At 39.1% G+C, this 18,611-nt stretch overlaps 1 pseudogene across 1 annotated transcript in view; it reads left to right on the top strand.

Moving 5' to 3' along the window:
- LOC145478945 (short transient receptor potential channel 5-like) overlaps window positions 1-18,412 on the top strand; it is a 30,157-nt pseudogene extending 11,745 nt beyond the window's left edge. The window contains exons 2-14 of the transcript XR_014048347.1: window positions 634-666; window positions 1,006-1,127; window positions 1,724-1,942; window positions 2,879-3,061; window positions 3,134-3,215; window positions 3,896-4,106; window positions 5,314-5,682; window positions 6,809-6,835; window positions 9,973-10,162; window positions 11,193-11,345; window positions 15,225-15,332; window positions 16,125-16,201; window positions 16,768-18,412. The product of XR_014048347.1 is annotated as a short transient receptor potential channel 5-like (transcript). The remainder of the gene's footprint in view (window positions 1-633; window positions 667-1,005; window positions 1,128-1,723; window positions 1,943-2,878; window positions 3,062-3,133; window positions 3,216-3,895; window positions 4,107-5,313; window positions 5,683-6,808; window positions 6,836-9,972; window positions 10,163-11,192; window positions 11,346-15,224; window positions 15,333-16,124; window positions 16,202-16,767) is intronic.
- Window positions 18,413-18,611: the final 199 nt, after the last annotated feature.

The raw sequence follows: 18,611 nt of genomic DNA, 5'->3' as shown, positions 1-18,611 counted from the left end.
GTATCATGTGCGTTAGTTTTGAAGTCGCGTAAGACCCTTACCTTGTTATTCGGGGAGGATACAGGATTTTAGAGCAGGGGTTTTGAGATACGGACCACCGAAGGCGTTTCTGTGTAGGGGTATCCGGGGGCATTCTCCCCCGGAAGATTTTTAAAATTGAGGTCCTCGTAAGTGGAATTTCTGGCAGTCTGAGGTCAGACGTGTTATAGCGTGTTATAATGTCTCTTTTTTTTTTTTTTTTTTTTTAATTTAGGGGCTTAAAACACCTTAGGGAGGTGTGCGCGAGTTGATTGTATGACAGAAGGGAACATTACTTGTTCCAGTCTAATTTCAACTTCTTTTTTCCCTATTAGAAGCTGATAACCTGGACTGACAAATTAGTCATTTTACACCTGACCACTGCGAAATTGCTATATGAACCTGGAGAGGTTTAATTAAAATAAAAGGAAAAACGTTTCCAACACGAAAAACACGAACCTACTTACCTAATTCTTTCCATGAGATTAATTCAAAATAACCAAAATGCAAAATGTCTTTGGAACAGAATAAAACAGAGAGGGATTTGAACCCATTTAACGCTTTTTTTTTTTTTTTTTTTTTTTTTTTTTCGTGGTATGTACCTTTTTGTGTCAGGTGACGATGACCCAGATGGAATACCGAGTGAAGGTTAGTTCAGCCATAATCTCCTACAGTTAAAATTAAAACGCTGTCGGGATGGCTTGGTGGTAACACTTGCCGCATTCTTTTTCTATACAAGGTCAAACTCGGATATAATGGGTGATGAACGAGATTCAGGGAACCAGTCAGAAGGCTAGAAATTCTTTTACCCGAGGTTGAAAATGATATATGCGTTAAATGGTTAGATAATAACACGTCATTCAAACGTTACGTGCAATGGATGAAAGTACGAAACATCTCGGTCTTACACATACCTTTCCCACATCAAGTTATTTTGATCGTGTTTCAAGTTTCCAAACTTCGTATCAAAGTTTTTCTCATCCTTAGGGGAAAAGGCTTTACAGAGACTAATAGACAGCAACCAATGCTGGAATGTTGATAATATCAAGGATGTTGTCACTGCCAAGCATTTGTGCTCTTGCAGAGATCCCATTACGATGGCTTTTAAGGTAATAACAATAACAATAACCTACAGATCGGATATATTTAAGTCAAATAATAACAATAACTTTAGTAATTTTACCGCATTAATCCCTATACATCTTTAATTTCTTGCCTTCAGCTTGCTTTTCTGGTGGCAAGCAAACTTCAGATGAAGCCGGGAAGAACCCTGGGGTACCAGAGCTGTGTTCGGGACCATTAGAGACACATCTGCGGGTTATGCGTTTTAAACTCGTGTACCCCAGCCTGGTAAAGATCAAAGCATTACTAATCATTACCTTTGACTCTAGAGCAAAAATTACTTTAATCTATCAGTTGCGCAAACGTTATCTTTTACATTCAAGGTTTCGCCCTAGGAATATTGCTGACAACAGACCAATTTCGACATCTTAAAAATCAGCCTAAAACAATAGACATCAGCACGAGGCTCCGGGGAATAAACCCCACAAACTCTAAAGTTATTACCCGGAGCCTCGTGCTGAGGTTTATTGTTTTAGACTGAATTTTAATATATCGAAATTAGTCTATTGATAAAATAAGATTTTTTTTCGTTAAACATAAATTAGTCTAATTGTGTTTTTTTTTTTATAACAGATGATCCAAGGTAAACCGCACGCTTCTGAAGCTAGCTCATACTTACACAGAGAACACTGAGTTCTTAAAAAGGCTTGCAGACCAGACTGAAGAATTCGCTGTACAACTTATTGACCAGGTGACTGCCAAAGAGCAGCTGGTTATGGGGGACCTGCCTGAACACGTTGATCGCTATGCTTCAATGCTTACTAACATGGCTGATGATGCAATTATCCACTCCCAGAAAAAGGTAATAAGTTAAGAAGACTCCATAACTTAGCATTACTTTCAAAAATTTTCCGACGATTTTAAGTTCGGACAAAAAGCGTCCGAAAATAAAACCGTCCGAAATATCTATAATTACAGTATAGTATAAAACTTTGAAGTAGCTCCAAAGCTCTTAGTTTCCTTTATGGAGCGAACTCTTGTTGAGACACTGCTTGAGATACATAACGGCTTGATAGAATTTGTGTTATTTGTGTTTTGTAGGAGTAAATTTACTTTGGCTATGTTTCAGCTAAGTGTCCGAAATTGCTGTGCGAATTTGTCCGAAATGAGATAATTAAACGTCCGAAATTTTAACGTCCAAAGTTTTCTGCAAGTAATGAATAGTCCTCTTACTCTCTTCTCCTAACCTTGAACAATTTTTCTTGACGACCATTGTACCACAGTCAGTTACGAATGATTGTATTGTATTGCTATATTTAACAATCCAATATTACTGGCAGTATTTCAAAAGCTTGCTTTCAAAATTTCCAGAACACTTAGAAACGAATCACTTAACAGCAACTTAAAATCGTAGGATAAAATGTGAGCTGACGTTTGGTTTGCCATAATTGCAGGACAAATCTAGACTAATCTAGGCTACGTCGACCTGACGCTACTGCGAACATCACCAATTAGGTGACACCATAATCGTATTTTTATTGCATAATTTTACCAAGGTAACATTGAATCAGATCTAGCGTTCACTGTGCTCTTTCATTTTTCCCCATTTCGACCCAAAATTCCTCAAATTCTAATTCCAATTTCAGTTCCAATTCCAATTGCTCTAAGTACAAGGTAAGTGAAAACTAGAGTAAACATTCAGATAAGAAGATCTAATTTGAAAACGGTCACAATCAGCAAAAGGAAGAATTCAAGTCACTCATCTCTATGTATCTTTATTTGTGATCCTTGCCTACAGTTTGTTGCGCATCCGTTATTATACAAGACGCTCAAGATGAGGTGGAACCTTGGTTTGCCTGATGCTTTAAAACCCCATGGGAAGTTTCGAAGACTTCTGTTTCTACTGATTCTGATAGACACAGTTTTGACTCCACTTCTGCTTCCAATCATTGCATATGCCTCCTACAGGGACCAAAAGAAGGTATCCAGATACTTATGGTCTAAAACAGAGGAAGTCAGTACTCGTTCTAATTCTGCTTTCGTTTTTTGTCAGATGCGCAAGGTTTTGGATAGTACAAAGGAGAGCAATGAACGTGGACACTTGACTGATGCAAGATCAGTGCAGGATAAGTTAGGTATAGCTTGGATTTAACCTCTTCGTAAGTTTTAATAACTGTGTAACTGACCGCCGGCCAACCAGCCAATTGATCGGCCAGAGGATCGAATGACTAATTAACACAAGAGATTAACAAAGCACTTACCTTGATAATCTCTTGCCAGACAATATAATAATACACAAACCCAAATAAATATGCTTGCCTTCACATTTAGCATTCAGTCGCCAAACAGGTTAAATTAGAAATGGAAAACAGAAAAAGTAGTTGAGCAGAAAACAAAACATAATACAAAAAAGGATTATCTACACTGCTAGGTAGATTATACTGTAAATGCTTAATGAAAAGAACCATAAATAATTTGTACTTCAAGCACTTCTTACGACATGAAAAGTTAGTTTTATTTCTGTCTCGGAGTAAAACTGGCCGGGGAAAAGAATCCTTCTACTTACAGGGACACATAAAAGAATAATTGTAAGAAATACTATTTGCGCGAAACCAAATGCATGAAAAAGCACACGGCAGTTGGTGGAAAGATTGTTATAAGTTGAGAGATTAGCACATAGTCATCTCAACAGTGCAATGCATTAAGGAGAGAGATTAATATCAACGCTTCGTGGTGTCTTTTTATTATTATCATCATTATCATTATCATCATCATTATTATTATTATTATTATTATTATTATTATTATTCAACAGACAAATACCTCAGTTTCTTTAACACGCCTCTGGTCTTATTCGTCAAAGACAAGCTCAGTCAGGTGGCTTTCATTGCCTTTCACGTTCGTGTTTGCATCCTGGCTTCTACTGTTTATCCAAGGTTCGAGGAATACTTGATATTTCTTTTCTTCGCTGGAGTGGTCCTTAGCGAGCGGCAACAATATACAGCATCACCGTTTAAATACTTCAAGTAAGATATGCCAATTTATTTTGAATATTGCAAGCTGGTTACCATTGTCTTTCTTTCCTAGGACATACATCAGCTTGTATTTATGAAACCAAAATAATTTGAAATATACAGGAAATAATACTAAGTTTTTAGTCCATTTATTGTCACACTGTCTTCCTCAATTAAAAGTGCCGACACAGTGAGAGAACGAGTGCAGAAACATTTTCGAGAATTAGTTCCGTTCGGAATGTAAATGTAGGATAAATCGTGAAATTCCTATTCTCTTGCACTTTGACGTTTTCTCTCGATTGAAATTAATCATATCAATATTTGTTCTACCAATGACATTTGACGAGTTTCTTCGCTCTCCTTTTTGTGAAGGTGAATTTTGTCATAACATGTTACGATTTATGCTTCTCAAACTCATTAATAATTCATCAAGTTTTGAAAAAGGCCGTCATGAATAAATGATTAGCATACATTTTCATGATTTTATTTCTCCGTTTTCTCATTATTTTAAGCTTCGACTGAGGAGATTTGGGCCAGAAAAATTAATGACTGAGGCAACCTGGATGGTTTTAAAAATTCTCTTCCTAGGTATTTAGGGTGTTTTTGATGACTATAAGCAACAAAAGCGAAAAATGGCCAAGGCAGGTACCTCGGTTTGCCTGTTACTAGCCACAGCCCGGAGGATATATCAAACATTCGCGACCCTTTTAGACCACATTTCAAAATACCCCAAAGTTCGTCAAAACACTCCGCTACCTGTCCTTTTTCTCTTGTCGGTCCAAACATGATCTTTCGTGTTTATAAATTAGTATATTACGTCTTGATCACTTGTTACAAAGAAATGACCATACTTATTTATTAACTATTTTTAGACTCGACCAAATTAATTTCACAGATATGATAGTGAAGTATTTTTAGCTTCTCAAACACTTTTACATGAGCCGCCGGCTCGGAGGACTGGGTAACCACCCCCTGTAAATATGACGTCAAATGAATTATCTTATCTAATCCTATCTTATCTTATCCTATGGTGTAATTGATCACCACAAGAGCCGGAGGACATCCGGAGTAAGCTGCAGATCACAATTTGTGAAATTGAAAATATGGGGATCCTATTATCTAGACTCAACCGGAGGTTAAGAATTAACTAAACAAACAATTTAGTACTACGTCAATTTTTTTAATGTACATTTCATTCACAATAGTTGTACCTTTGCAGGGACATGTGGAATTACCTTGATGTTATTACCCTTCTTATCTACGTCCTGATCGTGATCCTGCGTGTAGTGACCATTGCGCGTGGTGGTGACCCTTACCATAATCGTTTGCTGGAATTTGCCCACTACTTCTATGGTGTCAACACGATGCTCTTGGTCTTGCGCTTCTCCAGTGTCTTAGAGCTCAGTTCAGTCGTAGGTCCTTTACAACTGGCATTGTTTCGAATGCTTATTGACCTCCTGATTATTCTTGTACAGTTTTTCTTCGTAATGATAGCCTTCTCGTTGGTCATTACAAAGTGCTACATGGCAGAAATGTCATACATGACTTCAACTAATAACCAAACAGAAGTCGTGGCCAAATACAATGTGTGAGTTTTCTATTTATTCTATTATATACTCTTTTTACTATTTTATAAATATGTATTATTATTATTGTTATTATTATTATTATTATTATTATTATTTTATTCTTATTCTTATTATTATTTTATTCTTATTATTATTATATTATTACTATTATTAGTATTAGTATTAGTATTATTTGATTCAGGGATAGAGTAAGATCGTGAGATATTTTTGACGTTAATATTCTAGTTCGACGCTAGGGCGTGTTCGATACTTTTTTAGCCACGCGGTACTTGTTTGCATCCTTTTTCTTTAGTGCCTTATGCAGGTTGACCATCCTTTTTAATCCTTTCACCCTTCTTTTTTGAGGCAGCCACCCAATTTTCTGCACTGTTCGGCTTACCCAAGTCTAAATTGCCTACAGAGTATACTATGAATATTTTATAAGACAAAAAAAACATACATGAGGCGGAAAAGGATTCAGCATAAAACACACAAAACACGTTAATTTTGTTTGTACCTATGTTTCCATTTTTGTAATCTGTAGAGTTGTATCGCGATTTTAGTTTAATGTCGTTGACGCCGCTCTTTCTTTCAGCTGCCCCGAAGGGGAGACTCTCACGTTCAGCTGCCCCGAGGGGACACTCTCATGTTCAGCTGCCCTGAGGGGGGACTCTCATGTTCAGCTGCCCTGAGGGGGGACTCTCATGTTCAACTGCCCTGAGGGGGGACTCTCATGTTCAGCTGCCCCGAGGGAGGACTCTCATGTAAAAAGGACGGGGAGCTCGTCGTTCCTTTTAGGGGTTAAAAAAAGTGGTGGTGGTATCTCTTAGAATGTTCAGCCCCAAGAGATCCACAGCGGGAGCTTTTGCGGTACCTTTAAGGGCATTGAGCCGAAAAAATATGACAGGAGATAACATTTTGATTTAGAAGTAGTACCTCTTATGGGTGAGAAAACTTTCAAGCCACGCCCACAAAACAGGATCTTGATACCTCTAAGGGGTTCTTTTCATGATTTTCGACGAGCACCCCGGTCCTTTTTATAGGAGATTCCCCTTACCGGTTCAACTGCACCTCTCACTAGCACTAAAACAACAATTTCATTGTTTTCTAATGGTACTTTCTTATTCTTTGGCTTTTTCTTGTAAGGTATTGCGAACAAGGAGCCATCCATTGGTAAGTTTATGTAATTTTCCACAACTTCGGTGTAACTTTGGCAAAGAGTTGCAAATATGAAGATACACACAAGGAAATTTAACTAACAATGACGGTCACCCCGAGGTCAACGCCGATTAAACATTGATTTATATCTCACCTACGAATCTCTCGAAACTCTTTCGAAAGTCAACTAGTTTGTTTCTCTTTGCCAATACTATGTCGAAACTGAATATGGAAAGCAGCGTTAAATTCGAGCAAGAAAATTTACAAAAAATAGCCGTCGCGGTTCACGTTCTCCAGATAACCCAGAATTATATTTGGTCATTTCACGTTATTGCTGCAAGGTGCTTTGAAATCAGGGCAGCTTTCTATTTATTAGTCTGCTCGAAATTCCATGTAGTGATTTGTAGCCTTAATTAGGGTAAATTGTCTCCAAACATTGCATATCCTGATATATATGTCTATGATCGCCACATTCTTAAACATAAGAGTATTCCTCGCAGCCTTAAATCATTCATTTTTAACGAGTGACAGCGTGGTGAGAGGGAGTTATAGGAGTGGTCAGATTATGTAAACGAACAGGTGGTCGGTTGATTATATTGGGAATTTCCTAGTTGCCCAACTCTCTGTGACACGATTAGAGTAACACAAAATAACCACACTATATTGTCCCCGTATACGTTGAAAAATTACAGCAATAGATCGATTCACCCACGTATTCGTGTGCCGGAAACGATGTAATGACATGATTCAAAATTCAAGAGATAAAGGTCACTGAGGGCCTCTTCATATGAGCCCGGTCAACCGGGCTGGCTCGGTTTCCGAGATCTCACCTCGTCCCTCTTTCCTTCGTAAAATTTTCGATGTGTTCATATGATAAGACGGGCTGGCCCGGTTACCGAGATCTCGGTTTTTGCGACCGAGATCTCGGTAACCGGGATGAAAATTTTCCCATATGAACACTCCAGCCCAGGTAACCGGGACGAAACTTTTTAGACAAAATAGCTTCACTTTCGCAACATAGCGGCCAAAATGGCATATTTTTTGTCTTGAATGTATTCCATTTTAGGAGTATGCGAATTAGTTTATTAGTAAAGTTACAAGAGTTCACAAAGCCACGACAGTCGCGAACGATGCAAGTTTATATTCCACCATTTTGGTTGTTTTTCTTGGATTTCTTCCCGGTCAACCGGACTGAAATTTCCCATATGAACAGACCACAAAATTGGTCCCGGTAACCGAGCCAGCCCGGTTACCGAGCTCATATGAAGAGGCCCTGAGCAACAAATGAAAAACAAAGTAACAAGTTCAGTTCATTGGCGTGACGTTGTCACGCAATCACAGAACGTTCTCCACAGTCGTTCATCCGTAAACTATACGCTAACGCGATGAACTGATCCTTCGAGTTTGGAGTCGAACAAGTCTTCCAAATTTAAGACCATTTGGTATTCAACAAAGGTGGGTGTGTAATTGGATCCATCGGTGGCTTTCACAACTTTAACGGAGGCGTTGCCAAAATTCACCTGCGAAGGTTTCACGCTCGAAAAGTGTATTAAGAGACCCTCAGAGAGAGATATAGCTGCTCATACATTATTCTACTTATAATCCTGACCCAGGCCTTAATAGGCGATTTACATGATGGCGTCATTTGACTATAACTACAAGAATCCTTCACTTTTTCTGTTTCTTATGCTTATCAGGGCAATTGTTATTTAAACCCCACTGGGAATTCAAAACTTAAATAATAAAGAAAAAACGACAGGAACTCTGGTAGTTGTGGTCAAATGACTACAACGTGCAAATCTGCTATTGCTTGCGAAACTGAACAGGGTCCCTGGGGGCGAGAACTTCGACGCGAACTGTTGCTTTCCATGGCAACGGTAACACTTTCAAAGTAAATATGCAATTTTCCAAATCCCGGAACTAATCCAGTCCCATTTCGCAGATTTACGAAAATTTCATCTTTTTCACGGCGAGATGGTACACTGTAGTTTCTTGAGGGAGCCGGATTTAAACAGAAGATCGTAAATGTCTTACTCGCTCGATGAAAGGTCGTCACTTCTCAAGTTACCGCAGGCTTCCAGCATTAGAAAGGAACTAGCAAAAAGAATGTCTGCGTAAGAACCATCTACTTCTTCACATACTAGCGGAGCTCCGGCGGCCCGAACAAGCGGAGCCCCATACCCATATAGGAAAGAAAAGGAAACCCATGAATTGGAATTGATTTTCTCATGGTTATCATGGTCCGCTGCATTGCTCGTGGGCGCGAACGCACGCCGGCGACGACGGAGTCGCCCAAGATGGCCTCCATACTCCAGCTAATAGGTTGACAGAGACTGGCAGCCTTGGTTTTTAGCTTCCTTCTTTAGTATTGGATATCCATGATATGTGTAGTTTGAGATTACACAAACTTAAAACAGAAGGCCAAACAATGTACAGAAAACCTCACCGCAAAGTTCCAAAACTCAGATCAAAATTGTTGCTTATCCTGGGTTAGTTTAATCGGGCTTTGAACAACCGGCTCCGGAGCTCCGTTTTTAGGCCTGGGTAAATCTGTGTATTATATACTAAATAGCTTCTTGCAGATAAGGTCATTAAATCGACGTTAATGTCCGAATACTTGATGAAAGGCCATGATGGTATTCGTTGAGGTCTCTCGCAAAATTTCGCTGGGTCCAAAGTTCGCTGCCTTGATCGGGAAGTGCGCTGTGATTTGGTTCAGTAAACAACCCTCTGATTCAGCAGACGTTCGTGGGTGAAGAAGATTGCGTGACGAGCCCAAAGCCGGTCAACGTAGGAGGCTAATTTTTCAGTAAAACACTCGTGCCTATGTTATAATTAACAATTGGACTACGAGCCCGAGTTTTCTATGAGTGAATACTCAACGAGGCGAACCAATCAGATTAGCGGATTTGCAATAGAAAGCAGCTGATTGACTTCTAAATAATGCGCCGTTCTTTATTTAATCAATTGTCCGCAATCCCAGCTTCAAGATGAACGGGACAAAGGATTTATCACTATTAATGGGGGATTTATAGAGATCAATTACTCATTTCAATTGTCTCGTTAACATTTTACGTTTAAACTATTAATTACATACTCTTCCTTCAAATACTAGCAAATCTCAGTCACATTTTCCTTTTTGTTACCTCTAGCTTGTACAAGACTTCCAGGCAGGTCATGTGGTCGGTGTTTGGTCTAACAAACTTAAAGCAATTGGAATCTCATACTAGTCTCACCTCTGAAATTGTGGCAGTTTTATATTTGATATTCTTGATTTTGTCCGTTATCATGTTGGTCAACATTCTGGTGGCTTTACTCAACAACACATACACCAATGTCACGGTAGGATAATCTCGTATATATATAAATATAGTAAGAAAAATTTTCCATTGGTGCAAGCGTTTCCAAGGTTACTATGCCTGAAACTGCCACATCGTCTTAATCATGGCAGCTGTAAATGTGGACAGAAATCGAAGACAACATGGTGGCTAAGCATGCGCGCAAAAGACAAATTACGGAGTTAAAATATGGCGGCTTTACAAGGCTTTCTATGGGAAAATTTTGAAAACATAGTAACAATGTGCAGGTGTATAATCAAAATGCCCACGTCTGAAATGTACATGAAGAGTATCAAGATTACCCACCTTCGTTCTAAAACTCTTGAGAACTCGTTACGCGACGTAGTCGCCAGTTGCAACTGACAACGTTCGCCGGGCGATCTGTCCCAGTGGGTCCCCGGCGCATCTACGATGGATCGCCGACGTACCCAAATTTGCACGAAATGCAAATCGAATTGAGCAATTTTCAACCATTTTGCCTGTGAATATGGATCGAATCGTCTCACTGGAGTACGTTGCATCCGCAGATATGTTTACATGAAATATTTTCATCGTCGCCAACCGGCGACAATCACCGGCTTGCTGGCGAAGTTGAACTCAGCTCAAACTTCGCAGGCAAACCGGCGGTCAATGCCTGGGATAGATTATGATTCGCCAATAAATGTTCACATATGCCGTAACGGTACCCCAGACCGTGCCGGCGGCTATATCCCAGGTATGTCGGCGGCATATGAGAACCAAGCTTTTTGTAGAGAATGCCGCTATTAAGCAGCTACCGAGGGCTCAAAGATTATCAGAGTTTGCATGGCATGCATAGGGAGAATATAATTTGATTTGAAAAACAAAACAGAAAGTTGACCTTCCTCAATCATTATACTCATAACTCGAAAGTTTCGTGAACATGAGGTAAACGCGAGAAAAAAAATGTTTAACAGAGTCAGTGCCACGACAAAAAATATTAGAGTTTAGACTTGGATTTAGCTCTCACGTACTAATGTGAATTACCGTCTCATTACCCTCTTCTTTTTTCCTAGGCCAATGCAGAAGTCGAGTGGAAATATTCCCGGGCTGTTGCTGAAAATCAATACAGGAATCTTCATTGCATTGTTGTGCCGTTCAACTTGTTGTCTGTTCCACTCAAATTATTGTACTTCAAAACCAACGGTAACCGCAACTCTCGCAAAGAGGTGAGAAGAAATTTCTCTTTCTGATTGAACAGTTGTTTGTTTAGGTATGTATTAAAACCCGAAACAACGAAACGAAACCACCGAAACGAGCGAAACGAGCGAAACGAAACCACCGAAACGAGCGAAACGAAACCACCGAAACGAAACGACCGAAACGAGTAAAATAATAAGTAAATAAATGAAAAAGTTAAAAAAAAAAAAAAAAAAAAACAGTCTTGATCTCTGGCACGTTACTATGGCAGCCTGATCTCGTACCCAGAACCACATGTGTGACATCGTTACATCTCAAACCTGAAAGATGGATGCTCACATGGGTGTCGACGACGACCACGAAGACATCGAGAAAAAGGTGAGTATTTTTCGCATTTTGAATGGCATTCTAGCTAAAACAAGAAATGTAATTTCAAAGAAAGGTTTCCTGGTCGTATCGTGGATTCTTAGGCGGTGGTTAATCGACAAAGCCGAGCCCAGGATGTACGGAAACACAATCTCAAGAGTATCCGTGAAGAGCTGAGCGCTCAATAAGAAATTACTTTGAGAACTGCAGGAGTCACGAAGGCCTGACGTTAATATGATTAAAGCCTGTCAAGTCGCCCTCGTTTTCCTTTAGAGATATATATTAAAGAAAGTCCTGGTTCGCACGAAGAATGCTGCAAAGTCATTCTCGAAAATACCATTCGATTCGCCACCGTCTAAGGATCCACGATACGACCAGAAAACCTTTCTTTGAAATTAGATTTCTTGTTTCAGCTAGAATACCATTCAGAATGTGAAAATACGCACCTTTTTCTCGATGTCTTCCTGCTCGACACGTTTACGCTCATCCACCTTTCAGGTTTGTGATGTCAAGATGTCACACATGATGTGGCTTAAGAGCAGTATCTGGGTACGAGATCCGGCTGCCATAGTAACGTGCTAGAGATCAAGGCTTATTTTTAACTTTTTTATTTATTTACTTACTATTTTACTCGTTTCGGTGGTTTCGCTTGTTTCGGTGGTTTCGTTTCGCTCGTTTCGCTCGTTTCGGTGGTTTCGTTTCGTTGTTCCGGGTTTTAGTACATGCCGTTTGTTTATAAATCATTCATTCAGTCAGTCAGTCAGTCAGTCAGTCAGTCAGTCAGTCAGTCAGTCAGTCATTCATTTCATTCAAATATAACATTCACCGTAATTGTATATGTTTTGATTTCGTTTCATAGCAGAGATGTTTTCTGCGCTCTCAGCCGTCTCAGTTTTGTTCGGCCGGGCTTTCGGTTTTGCGCTCGTTTGGCTGTTCATTATTTGGCTGTTCATTCGGTTTTAGGGAGTTTAATTAAGCAAACTTTAACGGCAACGGCAACGAGTACAAGGCTGTGTAAGCGTGCGTTATTATTCTTTGTTCATTTCTTTGCCGTTGTTTACAAGAAGTCACAAAACAACAACGTGAAATAGCCACATTCTGCATATTCGAGAGAACGTGAACTATACAGCGGCGAATTTTTAAAATTTCTTTTTCAAATTTTGACGCTGTCTCACATACTGCGTTTGGGATATATCTGACAGTATAGACAAACTGAATGGATCTAAATTCTCGCGAGATTCGTAGGTTGAATGTTAAGGTTACAGTATACCTTCGGGTCGGCAATTATCTTCAAATTTGGATTTTTGGGTCAAAGTAGTGGTCGAAGAATAATCTCTAACTCCTGAAAAAAATTTTTTGAAAAGGCTAAATATTGGCGGAGAATTGGCGGTTTTACGTTTTCACCGGAAGTAAAAGTTTACCTCTTGATTGACAGCCTCATGGCGCGTATGCAATCAACCGAGACGATTTTCGCGGGAATTACCTGTATGGATGTTACGAATTGACTACTCAGTTGATCAGCATTGTTGTTCCGACTACCCAGCATTTTTGGTATTAGGCGTGTCTCTATTAAGTTATAAGTAAACATAGGCCACGTTTAAACCATGGACCAGTTCGAAAAAGCGAAAAAAGCGAAGACCGAATGAAAATACATCACTGAGTGAAGAAGCGAAAGTTCGCCACGCGGATGAAGCTATAGTTATCGTATAAGGCGGGCAAATATTTGTGGTAAGAGAAAAGAAAGGTGCTGTAAAAATTTCGGAACTTGACAGCAATAACAGGGATGCTGACAGAGACTCTTCTGATGAGTCCGATATCGACGAATCGTCGGACTCATTGAGACCATTTGAAATATAATTCATGCACAGTTGCCCACACACAGTTGCTCTCCGCGCTTTCTTTTGTTTGTTTCCTTCGCTCAGCACTCTAGCGTTCGTATCCTTTTTAGTCTTCCCCATTTTGCCAGACCAGCTTCAAGAAAAACCGAGATACAGAAAAATTCTCTCTCTGCCTTCGGTTCCTTGAGCGCATTGCGAAACACAAGAGTTTTTTAGAGATTCGCGCGTAAATTTCAGCAGGAGGTTAACGGTAGTAAAGTTTCCCTGCACTGATTGGCTTAGTTATCTGAGAACCCAGTTGAAGGCGTTTGTGGGCGGAGTTTGTTTGCGAAGCAGAAAATTTTTCTTAGCGCTGTTTTCTCGAATATATTTTTTCACTTGAAGCAGACACTTTAAAGAGTTATAACTCAAAGGGAATTTGTTCAATTGCTCTTAAATTTGGACAGTGGCTAGTTTAACATATAAACTACAAAAGCGTGTCTGGGAATTGTTAATTTCGAAATACTTTTTCTTCGAGAGCAATTTTTGTACGATCACTCCACATTTTTTAAATTCTATTTCGAAAATGTTCTGTAACTTTTTACTGCATTTGAATATGCCAAAACGCAGACACGTTTTTTAAGCGCTTTGGGCCCTGAAACCGAAGAAAAAATTAAATTGGCGAAAAACGAAATTCGCTTTGACTTGTAGCTTTCGAAAGGTGATTCGGGCGCTCGCATTTAGTGGTCGTGAAAAATTCGACAATTCATTTTCTTTCAAAATTCTTGGTATAGTTTGATAGCCAGCTCCATAAGCTTTAATTTGATGTAGGGGTTTAGGTGTCTACAGCTTAAACTGCACGCGCTACATCGCTTGCGCGCGAGACACCCCTGAAGGTATACTGTAACCTTAAGTCGTTTTTTAATCGACGTTGCCTTTGGGCGTTTTTGCCGTTACTACTTAAACTGCTTTTTGCCACTTGGACAGCGAGCGTCTGCCTGCACTTTCGACCATCTGTTTGTTCGGTTGCCTAGCTTGTGTTTGGGCGTTTGTTTGCTTTGCTCTCGAAAGTCTAAACATTTCTCTGCCGTTCATTCAGTTTTTATTGTTTGTGCCGGGGACATCCGTCTCTTATTTATACTCCTATTAAAGTTATGAAATGTTTTAAAACGTAGCAAGAGCCGACACTTCCTCGTTTGTAATTAACACAGCCGACGCTTCCTCGTTTGTAATTAAAATATCAAAGAAGACATCCCCACAGCGTTGGAGGTTTTCCTTTGCTTTGAAACGAAACGAAACGACATAAACAGATCCTCCACGAAAAAATCCACGTGACAAGCGAGTAATATCCGCTAAAGAACTGAGTGTAATGTCTAAAAATAACTTAAGAGAGATTCACTCTCTTACCTGGATAATCTCTTACCTTAGAACAATTTTAACATATGTGTACACATTGATGTCTCTTATTCATTTATTTTTATTATTATTGAGTGTCCACAATTAATTATCTAAGCTTAATACTCAGACAATGAAATAAAAGCTCATTCATTCATTCATTTATTCATCGTCAATAGAATGTTTGATTTGTGACAGCCATGTATTTTAATGCAAAGGACTACCTCTTTGTTCATATTTCCAATTTCAAAGTGAGAGAAATGCAGAGATTCTACGACGTCAAAAATCCCATTCCTTCAGTAACCTACTACACGTGCCTTTTAAATTTAGGACGCAGATAATCGACTGAAAGAATACAGGATCTTTTACCGCGATTGTTTGTTTCCGACAATCACCAAGCGCTACACAAAGAACTACGGTGATCACTTCCTTTGTCGAGTAAGCCTTTTTGATTTTACCTATTTCAGGATTGTGTTCATTTACAGAAGAATAAGCGTACTGGTTTTTAATCAAGCGTGGTAGCAAAACGGGGGCGGATCTAGGGGGAGGGTACAGGGGGTGTTCACCGCCCTCCTGAGATGAAACCTTCTTCTTGATATTCGCTTTTAAAATTTGTTTACCTCACCAGTCGGTCATGCCATTCATTAGTGGTACAACCCCTCCTAAGAAAAATCCTGGATCCGCCCCTGGAAGATTATGGGGAAAAGATCTCCGGATTTTTGGGATATTGAAAGTTTTCCTATTTTGCAAAATACACCTTCTAATCGGCAGACAATCGCTACAGGGAGCGATTGAACTGTTTTATTTAGCAACTATAGTTATCATATATATGTGATATTGATGAAATACCAGGATTTTTCTCGTTTCTAGCTAGAATTTCATTTCAACGTTGCGCGCATATTATTTGTATCGTTCACATGTTAGGATATCGCTTTCGTCATGGTTAAGAACATGTATAATTTTTCTTTCAACATCATTAAACTTGAGCTTAACTTTTTAACCCAGGAAAGAACATATCTTTGCGTTTAGATAAATTTCTTGTCATTTTTATTTACACGTTTTTGAACATAGTCCCATCCTCGGTTAAGGTGACCACTGTTAATTCACCGTTTAAAATGAAGAAAAATCGAGATACCATCAACACTCGAAGATTGAATTTGTATCCCCGTGCGGTTACGTAATATCCCCTATGTAGTTATTGATGATGCTCATGCTTACATTATGTTCTAGTTGAAGAAAAGATTGACTTGATAATCAAGGACAAGTTACAAATCTCAAACTTTGATAAAAGTGCCACAGAGAAACAAGTAAGTGATGTCTGCTTTATTCTCAAACACGCAGGGCCAATGATATACTTAACGGTTATTTACTTTTCCAACTTTTTCCTTTTCCAACTGTAGAGAAAAATCGTTTTTTTTTAACAGCTGGGGAGCCTCGTCTCAAATTCGCTTGGATTTCCTCTCACCCTCGTTAATTCATTCCTCTGCAAACATTTGTGGTGCTATTTGCATTTTTCAGTCGGAAGAAATTAAAATATACTAACTCCAGTATTCGGAAAACGATTGTGTACACAGACCATCATCACATCTCCACCCCCTGGAACCAACATTTGTTCCAGAAGCAGTGCTGTAGAATGAGCTTTGGTCCATCCCTCGGCTCGACCGAGTGTTCATTTTTCCCACGAATTTCGAACAAAATTATTGTCAAGGTTTAAAAGTTTCGATAAAATTAACCCAAGAACAGTGAGTTGAACACTTCTTGTTCGCCACGTGTATGATTCGATTAAATAAAACCATGACAACAAACACGATATCTGACTCTTGAAGCGGTTTGACAATCTACAGCGTGAGAAATGTTTTCTTGTCTTTTACAGGATGAATACCTGGGTGCCTTTAAAGATCGCATCACCGAAAGTACTTCCGTCGTTGTTCATTTTCCAAAGAACGAAAGTACATCGAATGGAGTGGGAGCAAAGCCCTCCTTGACCGACTGTCATATACAGCTGTCGTCCATTGCTTAGACTAGGGTTCCCCTCTAATCAAAAATGGTAACATATGCATGTGTAGGAACGGTAGAATCCCAATTTCTCGAACCCACGATTTTTGGAATCTCCCGATAACTCGAACGAAACTTGTTTCCCTCGTCTCAGTGGAACATTGTAATCAGTTTACCCGACTTTTCAAACCAATTTTCGTTTCCTGTGGAGTGTCGAAAACTCCGGGAATCCACTGTATTGTGAGCCAAGTCATCATTAGTTCTCGTAGGGGTAAAATTGGGTGTGTTTATATTTCTTGTTTTCTTAGGTAAGGTTATATGTAAGGAGATTAACCATTTTTTTTGGTTAAACATATTTGTTATTGTTTTCCCCAAAAGCACCTAGGCTTATCAAGGGGGATTACAAATTTACAATTTTGACTTCATTTATTCACTGACTCACACTCAAACAACACTCAAAAACTGCACTGAAAACGAGTTAAGTTCACATATCTAGAAATATTATTTTAACAATCAAGCAGTGGCCACCGAAGAGCCATTAGTGTTAAATATAAAACTTTACACTTCCCAAAAAAACACAGTTGGCATCGTAATTTAATTAACAATTTAGTTTCCTAGCGTCGCCTCACGATGAACATGTTTCTCTGACATCTCCTTATTTGTTTCTCTTGACTTGATTATTAACCCAATTACGAAGTGTACCCACTTCAAAGTGTAAAGAAGCAAAAAGAAAGGATTTGGCTGTCCTCGTACAGAAAAAGGGTTTTGTTTCTGTTTACTTAAGGAAGTTGTTTTGTCACTGATATGTAATACAATAGTAAGTGTGCTCCATAGAGGGGAAGATCCAAACGTAAGCGTCGTTCTTGCTTGGTTCCTTTATGCTAGTGACGTGCATAGTTGCAAGACTGCAATCCTGGTCAAAAGTTTTGGGACACTTTGCACTTATGCCAACATGGTCTTCCTGTCTACCTCCCCCTCGCCACCCCCAACACGATGTTGAGGTTGATTTCTCCAAAGAAGACCCACTATCCCTCGACAAATTAATTAATGACTTCCCACTTCAAAGTAATGCGTCACCGGTTGTCATTTTGTGTCCCAAGGACTTTTGGCCAGGATTGTAGATATGAGCTGATATGCAAAGAAACAAAATTTGTACAAGCCATACGTTAGAACGTATACATATTGGCAAGCAGATGATCTCATTTAATTAAGGCAATTGATCTTTGGAAAACCATCCCTAACACCTAAAAGATCTAAACGTGAGTAGGCTTTTTCTAAAACATCAAATGCTATCTACTGTCTAAACAATTTCCAAAACAACTGACTTCCTGTAGCCATTGCTATTTGCTCTGTTTAAACTCGCTCTCTCCTAACTTGTCCGTTTTACCTTACTTTTTATCTTATTTCACTGTAATTGTAATTTGTTTTGTTCGATTGCAACTCATTATGTCTATTATTTCTATTATTTTCTCCGGTCCTTTCTGGTTCCTCACCAGCTGTACCGATAAAGTAACTAAATTTGTAAATATGGGGGCCAACTAGAAAACCGAATGGTTTGCTTGATCCCCATACTCTAAATTTAATATTTATTAATTCGAAAAGATACATTACAAACATTAAAAACTGAATTTAATTTGTAAATGTAAACTGTGACAAACTAAAGTATGTTGTTGTTGTTGTTGTTGTTGTTGTTGTTGTTGTTGTTGTTGTTGCTGCTGCTGC

The sequence above is a fragment of the Orbicella franksi genome, chromosome 2 (assembly GCF_964199315.1).
Source record: "Orbicella franksi chromosome 2, jaOrbFran1.1, whole genome shotgun sequence".
Taxonomy (NCBI): Eukaryota; Metazoa; Cnidaria; class Anthozoa; order Scleractinia; family Merulinidae; genus Orbicella; species Orbicella franksi.
Note: the sequence above shows the minus strand (reverse complement) of the source record. Positions and strands in the feature narration are given on the sequence as shown.